Source organism: Microcaecilia unicolor, chromosome 1 (genome assembly GCF_901765095.1).
Source record: "Microcaecilia unicolor chromosome 1, aMicUni1.1, whole genome shotgun sequence".
Classification (NCBI taxonomy): Eukaryota; Metazoa; Chordata; class Amphibia; order Gymnophiona; family Siphonopidae; genus Microcaecilia; species Microcaecilia unicolor.
In genome coordinates, this window is record NC_044031.1 from 64,672,321 (window position 1) to 64,685,444 (window position 13,124).

The 13,124-nt window shown below is 43.0% G+C and overlaps 1 long non-coding RNA gene across 1 annotated transcript in view; it reads right to left on the minus strand.

The window, feature by feature from the left end:
- Positions 1–9,632: 9,632 nt before the first annotated feature.
- Positions 9,633–13,124, minus strand: part of LOC115460052 — a 67,488-nt gene continuing 63,996 nt past the window's right edge. The window contains exons 2-3 of the long non-coding RNA XR_003940362.1: positions 12,029–12,131; positions 9,633–10,476 (exon numbers count right to left, since the gene is read on the minus strand). This is a non-coding gene — a long non-coding RNA (uncharacterized LOC115460052). The remainder of the gene's footprint in view (positions 10,477–12,028; positions 12,132–13,124) is intronic.

Consider the following 13,124-nt stretch of genomic DNA (forward strand, 5'->3'; position numbering starts at 1 on the left):
CCGTCTCTTCTCCAAGCTGAAAAGCCCTAGCCTTCTCAGCCTCTCTTCATAGGAAAGTCGTCCCATCCCCACTATCATTTCGTCGCCCTTCGCTGTACCTTTTCCAATTCTACTATATCTTTTTTGAGATACGGAGACCAGTACTGAACACAATACTCCAGGTGCGGTCGCACCATGGAGCGATACAACGGCATTATAACATCCGCACACCTGGACTCCATACCCTTCCTAATAACACCCAACATTCTATTCGCTTTCCTAGCCGCAGCAGCACACTGAGCAGAAGGTTTCAGCGTATCATCGACGACGACCACCCAGATCCCTTTCTTGATCCGTAACTCCTAACGCGGAACCTTGCAAGACGTAGCTATAATTCGGGTTCCTCTTACCCACATGCATCACTTTGCACTTGTCAACATTGAACTTCATCTGCCACTTGCACGCCCATTCTCCCAGTCTCGCAAGGTCCTCCTGTAATCGTTCACATTCCTCCTGCGACTTGACGACCCTGAATAATTTTGTGTCATCGGCGAATTTAATTACCTCACTAGTTATTCCCATCTCTAGGTCATTTATAAATACATTAAAAAGCAACGGACCCAGCACAGACCCCTGCGGGACCCCACTAACTACCCTCCTCCACTGAGAATACTGGCCACGCAATCCTACTCTCTGCTTCCTATCTTTCAACCAGTTCTAATCCATAATAATACCCTACCTCCGATTCCATGACTCTGCAATTTCTTCAGGAGTCTTCGTGCGGCACTTTGTCAAACGCCTTCTGAAATCCAGATATACAATATCAACCGGCTCCCCATTGTCCACATGTTGCTTACCCCCTCAAAAAAATGCATTAGATTGGTGAGGCAAGACTTCCCTTCACTAAATCCGTGCTGACTTTGTCTCATCAGTCCATGTTTTTGTATATGCTCTGCAATTTTATCTTAATAATAGCCTCCACCATCTTGCCCGGCACCGACGTCAGACTCACCGGTCTATAATTTCCCGGATCTCCTCTGGAACCCTTCTTAAAAATCGGAGTAACATTGGCTACCCTCCAGTCTTCCGGTACTACACTCGATTTTAGGGACAGATTGCATATTTCTAACAGTAGCTCCGCAAGTTCATTTTTTAGTTCTATTAATACTCTGGGATGAATACCATCAGGTCCCGGTGATTTACTACTCTTCAGCTTGCTGAACTGACCCATTACATCCTCCAAGGTTACAGAGAATTTGTTTAGTTTCTCCGACTCCCCCGCTTCAAATATTCTTTCCGGCACCGGTGTCCCCCCAAATCCTCCTCGGTGAAGACCGAAGCAAAGAATTCATTTAATTTCTCCGCTACGGCTTTGTCCTCCTTGATCGCCCCTTTAACACCATTTTCGTCCAGCGGCCCAACCGACTCTTTGGCCGGTTTCCTGCTTTTAATGTATCTAAAAAATTTTTTACTATGTATTTTTGCTTCCAACGCTAATTTCTTCTCAAAGTCCTTTTTTGCCCTCCTTATCTCCGCTTTGCATTTGGCTTGGCATTCCTTATGATCTATCCTGTTACTTTCAGTTGGTTCTCTTCTCCACTTTCTGAAGGATTGTTTTTTGGCTCTAATGATTTCCTTTATCTTACTGTTTAGCCACGCCGGCTGACGTTTAGTCTTTTTTCCCTTTTTTCTAATACGTGGAATATATTTGTCCTGAACCTCCAGGATGGTGTTTTAAACAGCATCCACGCCTGATGCAAGTTTTTTACTCTGCGAGCTGCTCCTTTCAGTCTTTTTTTCACCATTTTTCTCATTTTGTCGTAATCACCTTTTCTATAGTTAAACGCTAGCGTACTTGATTTCCTAGTTTCACTTCCTTCAATGCCAATATCAAAACCGATCATATTATGATCACTGTTATCAAGCGGCCCTCGTATCGTTACCCCCTGCACTAGATCATGAGCACCACTAAGGACTAAGTCTAGTATTTTCCTTCTCTTGTCGGCTCCTGAACTAGCTGTTCCATGAAGCTGTCCTTGATTTCATCAAGAAATCTTATGTCCCTTGCGTGTACAGATGTTACATTAACCCAGTCTATATGCGGGTAATTGAAATCCCCCATTATTATTGTGTTGCCCAGTTTGTTTGCGTCCCTGATTTCCTTTAACATTTCCGCATCCGTCTGTTCGTCCTGGCCAGGCGGACGGTAGTACACTCCTATCACTATCCTTTTCCCCTTTGCACATGGAATTTCAATCCACAGTGATTGGTGGTAAACAGCAGTTGGTGCTCGCTTCATGCTTACTGTGCAGATAGCGCATGACACCTTACCGCTAGGTCAATGGGTGGCAATAAGGTCTCAGGCTAATAATGGATACGTGCTGGTTTCAATTTTAGCGCACGTTCATTTTCCAGCCCCTTAAAAAAAGGCCCTTTTTCCTAGATGTGGTAAACAAATGGCCCATGGCGTGCCCAAAAGACGTGTTCACAGTACCGCAGGTCACTTTTTACCACGGCTTAGTAAAAGGGCCCCCATAGTATTTAATAGAGCTGAAAATACTGTCTGAAGTCCCCCTCATAGGGCAAAGAAGAAAAATATCATCCATGTAAGATAATATTGTGATTCTTTGCTCAAGGAAGAAATTACTCAGAGAACAAATGTTGAGCAAATAGGGTGCATCAAATGATTATATTTTTATGCTTGATGCCATAATTTAATAGCTGTGTTCTACAACATTTGTAGATGCATTAAAGAAGCAAGCTTCACTCATCTGGTTTAGAAAGTACTAAAGCATGAGCAAGTGCTTGTAAATTGTTTTGATTCAAATATGGCTGAAGCGCACGGGAGAAGAGACCAGATTTTACTATACAAGAAATGTGGTTGTCAATAAAGGTCACTTATTATTCAAAAGGACAACACTAATCAGAGTGGTATCTTGTATCATGATGGGGATGTCCAGCATGGTGGGCCACAAATTCAGAGCAATGGTATCAATCAAAGAGCTGATTAATGTATTGATCTGGGTAAATAAACACCAGTGCTATTAGTAGTATTATTTGTCTAAATGCCAAATTAATTTCAATAAATTAGCTTAATTTTTTTTGTGCGCTCAGAAAAGTATCTTCATGACTTTACAACTATTTATATAAAAGGCACACTTCTCAATCCTTACACACCCACTCCTCTTTCATGCACAAAAGTTCTTCACCCCTTAAACCGTACCGTTCCCTTGGGTTTTGTAGCATTTTTTTTTAAGCATTAAATCTTAGCTTCCAAATTCCAGACCATTCCTCTAGATTTGCTAAGTCCTTCCTTGTGTTATCCACACCATCAGGGTTGTGTACCCTATTGTAGATTTTGGTATCATCTGCAAAGAGGCAAACCTTACCAGACAGCCCTTCAGCAATATCGTTTACAAAAATGTTAAAAAGAACCGGCCCAAGAGCCAAACCTTGTGGCACACCACTTGCAACACACCACACATCCTTTTCCTCAGAATGAGCTCAATTTACCACTACCCTCAGCCACTTTAGGGCCCATACCGAGGGCACTCAGTTTATTTATTAGGCGTCTATGCGGAACCGTGTCAAAGGCTTTGCTAAAATCTAGCACTCTCCCTCAATCCAGGTCTCCTCTGGTCACCCAGTCAAAGAAATTAATCAGATTTGTCAGAAAAGACCTTCCTCTAGTGAAACCAATAGAAACATAGAAAAATGTAAGCAGATAAAGACCATATGGCTTATCTAGTCTGCCCATCTATGCCATCTACACTCCCTACCACTGAGCAACATTATCTAGATAATGATTCAATGGAGCAAAATCAATTACGATCGGATCCACATGAAATAATATCATCTGCATAGTAGTAGCCCATGATTCGATGACCCTGTACTAGAAGAGCCAAAGGACTAAGGAAAATATTTAAAAAGTAGAGGAGCCAGGACTGAACCTTGATGATCTCCTCAGGGGAGGGCATGGCAAGTTACAGATTTCCATTGTACCTGAAACTGTGAACCTCTAAATGTAGAGGCAAACCAGTTCAAAACTCTACCTGCAATATCTAGATTCTTCAATCTGGTTAAAAAAATAATACGATCTTCTAGATGAAACATAGCTGATAAATCTAATGAGGCCAAGGCTTCAAGAGCAATAATATCATTAAGGATGGATGTGAGTACCGTCTCTGTAGCTTTGACAAAACCTAGACTGTCATGGGTGCAGGGCATTTGTTTTACACATATAATCAAGAAGCTTTAGAAAGAAAGGGTGAATTGGAAACTGAACAATAATTCACCTCCTTTCAGCAAGAAGGAATCATACCGGAGCTAAGACTTTTATTGACCATGATCTATATTTATGTTCTTATTGCTTTTCTTGCTATCTCTTTCTCTATTTTCCTCCCTCTATATGTCTCTCTTAGCCTCAGTGTGCGCACTCAGTTGTTGTCAACTCAAAGGTAGTTACATAGAGGCATATTTTCAAAGCACTTAGACTTACAAAGTTCCATAGGTTTCGAAAGAAACGTCTAAATCAGAATTTGGACGTTTTACAAAGACGTCCAAATTCCGAACAGGAAAGAAGGTCCTTTTTGAAAAAGATGGACGTCTATCTTTTGTGTTCCAAAATACTATGGATGTCCTGTGATTTGGACATTTTGTGATTTGGATGTCCTTTTTCTTTGGCCCATTTTCGAACAAAAGATGTCCAACTGCAAGACATCTAAAAACAGAGGAGGAGTGGCTTAATGGTTAGTGCAGCGGGCTTTGATCCTGGCAACATGGGTTGAATTCCCACTGTTGCTCCTTGTGACTTTGGGCAAGTCAAATGCACAAGGGGCATTTTTGGATATGACATCTAAGTCTGCATAAAACAGAAGACACTGGGACCAAAGCGAATAGAAAAACTAAATGATCAGACAACAAAGGTAGAAAAATATTTTATTCAGAATGTATTAATTGGAATATGTCAGCTTTTGGAAATGTGCATCTGTGATATTTTGCATGTAAGTTTCAATTTTTCTAGTATTGCTGCATGCCGAGTCTAACTTCTTGAGGTAACTTTCCAGTTCAGTATTTTGCCTTCATATTTTTTTATTTCTAGTTCCTTGTGTCATATCTGTTGTCATGTGTTTTTCATGTGTGATCAAGGTGCAGTATTCTGCTAGTGTGTAGTGTTTACAGCCCTTTGTGTTTTTGTTTTTTTTCATTAGGTAGTGTACTGATGTTTTAGAGCCCGGTGTAATTGCAGTGCTGCCTTTCCACGCATAAGGTTGTAGCTCGTCCTGTCCTTGGAATTAGTTCTGTTATGGTTTGGTAAGGTTATGAGTTGGTTTTTGCACAAGTTTGTGTATAGTGTTTTGTAGTGGAGAGATTGTGTGTTGGCCTTACTGAAGTGGCACAAAAACATCAGAAAGGGTGTAGAGCCTAAATCATGACACACTACCTCTTGAAGGATCTACATATAGAGTTTATGCATTTCTAAGGTCTACACTGGCATGGTATTGGAAAGGGGTGGGGAAATACTACTGAAGTGGAAGAGTGAGTGCTGGGTAAGGAGGAAAGAAGGAAGGAAGGAAGGAAGGAAGGAAGGGAGAAAGAGCTGGCTTTTTTGGGAATAACGATAATATATTCATTATGGTTATTCCCAAAAAAGCCAGCTCTTTCTCCCTTTCTTCCTTCCTCCCTCCATATTAGCATATTCATTTGCATATATATATATATATATATATATGCAAATGAATATGCTAATATGCCCCACCCCATCCTTTGCCCTCCCATATGAAACAGTCAAACTACGCCCATGGGCACGCTCCCTTGAGATTTGGATGTCCTTCTGATGGACTTCAGAGAAAGACGTTCAAAAAGAAGTTTCAATAATACTGATTTGGTCGTTTCTGTGAGATAAACATCCAAATGCTGACTTATGTCACTTTTTGGACGTCTATCTCTTTTGAAAAATGAGCCTGTTAGTCACTGTCACGGTTGTAGCTGTGCCCTTATGTTCAGACCAACTGTTTCTCTGTATCTAGCTCTGTGACCTCTCCAGTCTGCTTCATTTCCTGTTGTTGTTCTTCCTGTTAGCCAAGCCTTGCTTTGGTCTCCCTGCTTCTGCTTCATTTCCTACTTGTGACATCATCAGCCTACTCCTTTATAAGGACCCAGGGAGCTTTCCTATGTGGCCTTTGCAAGAGGTCTCTTAATCTTGTGTTACCTGTTTAGATCATTTCCCTGCTTGGCTTTGTTCTTGAGAATGTGGCTCCTGAAGGTCTGTTCTGTGTTTCTTTGAGTCTTGTGTTTCAATGCTTTGCTTTGTTTCTGTGTGTTTGCTTTTGAACCTTGATCCTGAAAGCCTGGCTCTAGAGCTACACCATGCCCTTGGTGTCTGTATCTGTTTGATTCTACCCTTGGCTCCTGCTTTTAGTCTAGCCCTGCTTTTGACTCTTGCTATAGTTAAGCCCTGTGTTTAAGCCAACCTCTGTGTTTAGCCAAGCTCTGTTTTTGTATTCCCTGTTCTGTTTCCTGTGTGTGTGGTTCTTGTCTGTTTATTCTGAGAGTCTGCAGAAGCCAGCGTTGGCCCTGATTACTTCACTGCTATACAGCTGTGGCTGCCTCTCAGTCTGCCTGGCCTTTCTCTTTCCAGCTGTGGGTGATGGTAAGCACAGTGCAGAGTTTAAAAAGGGGTTAGACGGTTTCCTAAAGGACAAGTCCATAAACCGCTACTAAATGGCGAAAAATCCACAATTCCGGGAATAGCATGTATAGAATGTTTGTAAATTTGGGAAGCTTGCCAGGTGCCCTTGGTCTGGATTGGCCGCCGTCGTGGACAGGATGCTGGGCTCGATGGACCCTTGGTCTTTTCCCAGTGTGGCATTACTTATGTACTTATGTACTTGTTTGTCTTCCCTTAGTCTGCTTAATCCTTTGCCTGCTATGTTTGCTTCCTGGCCCTTGAGCTCTGTTTCTGCCAAGTTCTGCTCCTATTCTATGTTTGAGCCAGTTTTGTCCCAGTTCCCTGCTAAGCCAAGCCTGTTCCAGAATCCTGTTCCAGCCAAGCCTAGCCTGTTCCAGAATCCTGTTAGAGCCAAGCTTAGTCTGTTCCAGAATCCTGTTCCAGCCAAGCCTAGCCTGTTCCAGAATCCTGTTCCAGCCAAGCCAAGCCTAGTCTGTTCCAGAATCCTGTTCCAGTCAAGCCAAGCAAAGCCTGTTCCAGAATTCTGTTCCAGCCAAGCCAAGCCTGTTCCAGAATCCCGTTCTGGCCAAGCCAAGCCTGCTCCAGAATCCCGTTCCAGCCAAGCTAAGTTTGTTCCAGAATCCTGTTCCAGCCAAGTCAAGCCAAGCCAAGCCAAGCCAAGCCAAGTCTGTTCCAGAATCCTGTTCCAGTCAAGTCTGTTCCAGAATCCTGTTCCAGTCAAGCCAAGCCAAGCCTGTTCCAGAATCCTGTTCTAGCCAAGCCCATTCCAGAATCCAGTTCCAGCCAAGCCTCTTTCAGCCAAGCTTGTTCGAGAATCCTGAATCCTGTTTATTGTCTTGCTTCTGTTATTTATGTTGCCTAGCTCCTACCTTGTCTTGCCTTTCTAGTTGTGCTTTGTCTTGTCTCTTTCAGTTTAGTCCTGTCCAGATCCAGTCCTTGCCTTGTCCTTGTCTTGCCCTTTTCTGGACTCAGTTTTAATCTACTATGTTTTGCCTTGTCTTGCATTTCTGGGTCCCAGTCCTAGTTTTAATCCAGTTCCGAGTCTTGCCTTGTCCTGTCTGGGTTCCAGTTCTGGCCCTTTGCCTTCTTTTCCTTGCCTTGTCTGGATCCGGTTCTTCTGTTGTCCATTGTGTTTAGTTACCTCTGTCTTGCCTTGTTGAGTCTGTTAGTTTATCCTAGTCCAGTCTGTTCTGATTCCTGCCTGTGCCAGCCCAGGTGATTTGTCTGCCAAAGCTCCAGCTTTGGTCCAAGGGCTCATCATTTGAAGGAGTAAACAAACATGTGGACAAAGGGGAACCGGTTGATATTGTGTATCTAGATTTTCAAAAGGCGTTTGACAAGGTACCTCATGAAAGGCTACAGAGGAAATTGGAGGGTCATGGGATAGGAGGAAATGTCCTATTGTGGATTAAAAACTGGTTGAAGGATAGGAAACAGAGAGTGGGGTTAAATGGCCAGTATTCACAATGGAGAAGGGTAGTTAGTGGGGTTCCTCAGGGGTCTGTGCTAGGACCGCTGCTTTTTAATATATTTATAAATGATTTAGAGATGGGAGTAACTAGTGAGGTAATTAAATTTGCTGATGACACAAAGTTATTCAAAGTTGTTAAATCGCGACAGGATTGTGAAAAATTACAAGAGGACCTTACGAGACTGGGAGACTGGGTGGCTAAATGGCAGATGGCGTTTAATGTAAGCAAGTGCAAGGTGATGCATGTGGGAAAAAAGAACCCGAATTATAGCTACGTCATGCAAGGTTCCACGTAGGAGTTACGGACCAAGAAAGGGATCTGGGTGTCGTCGTCGATAATACACTGAAACCTTCTGCTCAGTGTGCTGCTGCGGCTAGGAAAGCGAATAGAATGTTGGGTATTATTAGGAAAGGTATGGAAAACAGGTGTGAGGATGTTATAATGCCGTTGTATCGCTCCATGGTGCGACCGCACCTTGAGTATTGTGTTCAATTCTGGTCGCCGGATCTCAAGAAAGATATAGTAGAATTGGAAAAGGTGCAGCGAAGGGCGACTAAAATGATTAGCGGGGATGGGACAATTTCCCTATGAAGAAAGATTAAGGAGGCTAGGGCTATTCAGCTGGAGAAGAGACGGCTGAGGGGAGGACATGATAGAGGTATATAAAATAATGAGTGGAGTGGAACAGGTGGATGTGAAGCGTCTGTTCACGCTTTCCAAAAATACTAGACTAGGGGGCAATGCGATGAAACTACAGTGTAGTAAATGTAAAACAAATCGGAGAAGAGAGAGAAACGTTTTCTTCACCCAACGTATAATTAACTCTGGAATTCGTTGCCGGAGAAAGTGGTTGAAGGCGGTTAGCTTAGCAGAGTTAAAAAGGGGTTTGGACAGTTTCCTAAAGGACAAGTCCATAAACCGCTACTAAATGGACTTGGTCTTTTCCCAGTATGGCATTACTTATGTACTTATCCTGACAGGTTGTGACAGTCACTTAAATCTTCTTCAGCCACAGTCAATGCTTGCTTGTGGAGGGGCCCAGCTGGTTGACCTTCGCATTCCAGATGATGTCCTCTTCAGTCTGCTCTGGAACTCCCCAGGACTTACTATAATTTCTTCCTCCTATGTCAACTCTCTTCTCAAACTTGTTTTCTGAAATTCTCATGCAAACTAAGTAGGGGAAGCTATATCCTGTATGCTTTGTCCCAGTATGATCTGGTTCTGTAGTGTATTTCTCAGAGCCAATTAGAATATAGAGTTGCAAGGTTTGACCACTGTGATAAATGCCTAGCCACACTCCTGGAGCTAACTCTGCAGCCACCTGGAGGGACTGTACCCAGCACAACACAGGTCTGCCTGCACCTGCTGCTTGTGCTCTATACTAGCACACTCCACCCCACCGACTGGGTCTCACTTGCCTCTAGGTGAGTCTCCCACTCTCAGGTTATTCCCCGGTGATTTCTATGTTAGTGGGGTCACACTCTCAGGGGTCTCACAGTTCCCAGAAAGCACCCACAGACCAAAACACAAACCACCAGGATTCTTAGTTAGTCCAGGATAGCAGAGTCAATAAACCAATCAGGTTTATTGTCAGACTAGAACAGTGAACCATATAAAACAGATGGAAAATAACAAACAATAACAGGTAACTTAAATGGGAAATTAACATGAAAAGTAGCTAACATTTATTTACTACCTAAGTAGTATCTGGGAAGTTCAGGAACAAGATATAACTGCTCACAGGTTATTAAGTCTAACTGTTCACAGGGTCTCAGGAAAAGAGAACCTTCTCTTTCCACTACTTTTACTTAGCTTAAGCTCACAGTTTTTGTCAGGAAGAAGAAACTGACAAAACAGTAGAGACAGGTGACTGACAGACCACCAATAAACAGAGAGCTAGTGTGGTAGCAAACTGCAGCAGGAGTAACTCATTAAAAGGTGAAGTTGGGGCAGAAGCTCACAAACAATAAGTAAACAAAAATGAAAAACTACTACAGCCCCCCCCCCCCCCCCATCCTGGCAACAACAAAGTAAAGTGAGCAACAGTGCTTCAAGTAAGTGGCCTCACCCTCTCTAAGTCACATCTTGTGAGACATAGAATGTCCAACTCGGTATCAGTAAGAATATCTCATATAGATGTACACCTGTTTCAGTGTTCTAGGATTGAGTACACCAATGGGAAGGGAATCAGTGCAATTGTGAGCAGTTATAGAAAGTGACTGGATTGGAGGAAGTGGTAATAACCACTTGTAGTCTGTTTGGGTGCTGAATCCAAGAAGAGAGCAGTGGTCAGGTGCCCCCAGTATAGGCAAGATACAGGCCAAGCCGAATAAACTGCAAAACAAATAAAACAGAATTGGCCTCAGGAGCTGTCTGAAGGTGCATATCCTAAGTACATAGTATATAAGTATTGCCATACTGGGAAAGACCAAAGGTCCATCAAGCCCAGCATCCTGTTTCCAACAGTGGCCAATCCAGGTCACAAATACCTGGAAAGATCCAAAAAAAATTACAAAACATTCTACACTGCTTATCCCAGAAATAGTAGATTTTCCCCAAGTCCATTTAATAATGGTCTATGGACTTTTTCTTTAGGAAGCTGTCCAAACCTTTTTTAAACTCTGCTAAGCTAACCGCCTTTACCACATTTTCTGGCAACGAATTCCAGAGTTTAATTACACGTTGAGTGAAGAAAATTTTTCTCCGATTCGTTTTAAATTACTACATTGTAGTTTCATTGCATGCCCCTAGTCCTAGTATTTTTGGAAAGTGTAAACAGACGCTTCAAATACTCATTATTTTATAGACCTCAATCATATCTCCCCTCCGCTGCCTTTTCTCCAAGCTGAAGAACCCATAGCCGCTTTAGCCTTTCCTCATAGGGAAGTCGTCCCATCCCCTTTATCATTTTCGTCGCCCTTCTCTGTATTTTCTCTAATTCCACTATATCTTTTTTGAGATGCTCATTAGGTGTGTGTTTCTGTGGTATGCTATTGCTACTGCTGTACAATATAAAGGCTAGAATGTCACCTTCATGCTCTGAGTGGGTGGGACTTCACACAGGGGCTGCCCTTGATAGCCAAGGGAGGAGGCAGTACCTAAAAGTGGAGTGGAGGAGCAGCCCCTACCTAGTAGTTAGTGCAGTGGACTTTGATCCTGGGGAACTGAGTTCGATTCCCACTGCAGCTCCTTGTGACTCTGGGCAGGTCACTTAACCCTCCATTGCCCCTGGTACAAAATAAGTACCTGAATATATGTAAACCACTTTGAATGTAGTTGCAAAAACCTCAGAAAGGCGGTATATCAAGTCCCATTTCCCTTTCCCTATTTGGGTTCTACATGGAATGTTGAAACTATTTGTAGATTCTAGATGGAATGTTGCTACTATTGAGAATCTGTTGCTACTATTTGAGATTCTACATGGAATGTTAATGTTGCTATTCCACTAGCAACATTCCATGTAGAAGCCTGGCCTTGCAGCCGCGCAGGCTTCTGTTTCTGTGAGTCTGACGTCCTGCACGTACGTGCAGGACGTCAGACTCACAGAAACAGAAGCCTGCGCGGCCGCGTTGCCGATCTGCAAGGGCAGGCTTCTACATGGAATGTCTCTAGTGGAGGAGTAACCTAGTGGTTAGTGCAATGGACATTGATCCTGGGGAACGGAGTTCGATCCCACTGCAGCTCCTTGTGACTCTGGGCAAGTCACCTAACCCTCCTTTGCCCCTGGTACAAAATAAGTACCTGAATATATGTAAACCACTTTGAATGTAGTTGCAAAAACCTCAGAAAGGTGGTATATCAAGTCCCATTTCCCCCTTTCCCTAAAAGAACAGAGAGAGAGAGAGAGAGAGAGAGAGAGAGAGTGTGTTCCTTAAATAAGTGTTACCTTAGAAGATGGATAATCGCAAAGTCAAGTGTCACCGCAGCGCATTCTGAGTGTGCAGGGTTACTGCTGATAGCCATGGCAGGAGCCAGGCAGGATGTAGTACCTAAAAGAAGATAGAGAGAGAGATACAAATAGTAGTTTACAAACAGGTGTAATTGCAACTCTGCTACTGCTGTTCAGTATAAAGGCTGGAGTGTCACCTCAGCATTCTGGATGGCTAAGGCTTTGTACAGTGGCTACAGATGATAGCTGAAGCAGGAGCTGAGGCAGTAGATCAAAGTGAGTTACATTCCGGTACTTGAGGTATTTCCCTGTCCTGGAGGACTGAAGGTTTGTATCTGAGGTAACAGAGATTTGTTCAAGATCACAAGGAGCGGCAGTGAGCTTGGAATGCTGTCTTCTCTGGTTCTCAAACCAGTGCTCTAACATTTAACCTACTCCTCCACTTTTTGTGACTAGAAGTGCAAAAAAAGATTGAATCCCCTCACCAAGGAAGCTGGTCACATGCTTGCCATCCTATGTGACCCAATGATGAAAAAGAGTGTCTCCATCCAGTGGAACATCCTGATTTACTAGGAGAAAAGCTACGCTGGCTCCCACTTAAAGAGCGCATCACGTTCAAAATATGTACCCTAGTTCATAAAATCATTCACGGAGAGGCCCCAGCCTACATGTCTGACCTGATAGACCTACCACCTAAGAATGCTAAAAAATCATCCCGCACATTCCTTAATCTTCACTTCCCCAACTGCAAAGGGCTAAAATACAAGTTAACGCATGCGTCAACCTTTTCCTATTTGAGTACACAATTCTGGAACGCTCTGCCGCGCAACCTAAGAACGATCTACGAATTAACCAACTTCCGCAGACTACTGAAGACCCATCTCTTTAACAATGCATACCACAAAGATCAATAAATGTGAACTCCTACACACATATCCAGAATTGTCTTACAATATTTGCTGTCACACTACTATCATGTTTTATCATTATCATGTTGCCCAAGATCCTTTTGTAATACCAAATGTTAATCTTCTTATATATTTTCTACTACTCATGATGTATTGTAAGCCACATTGAGCCTGCAAAGAGGTGG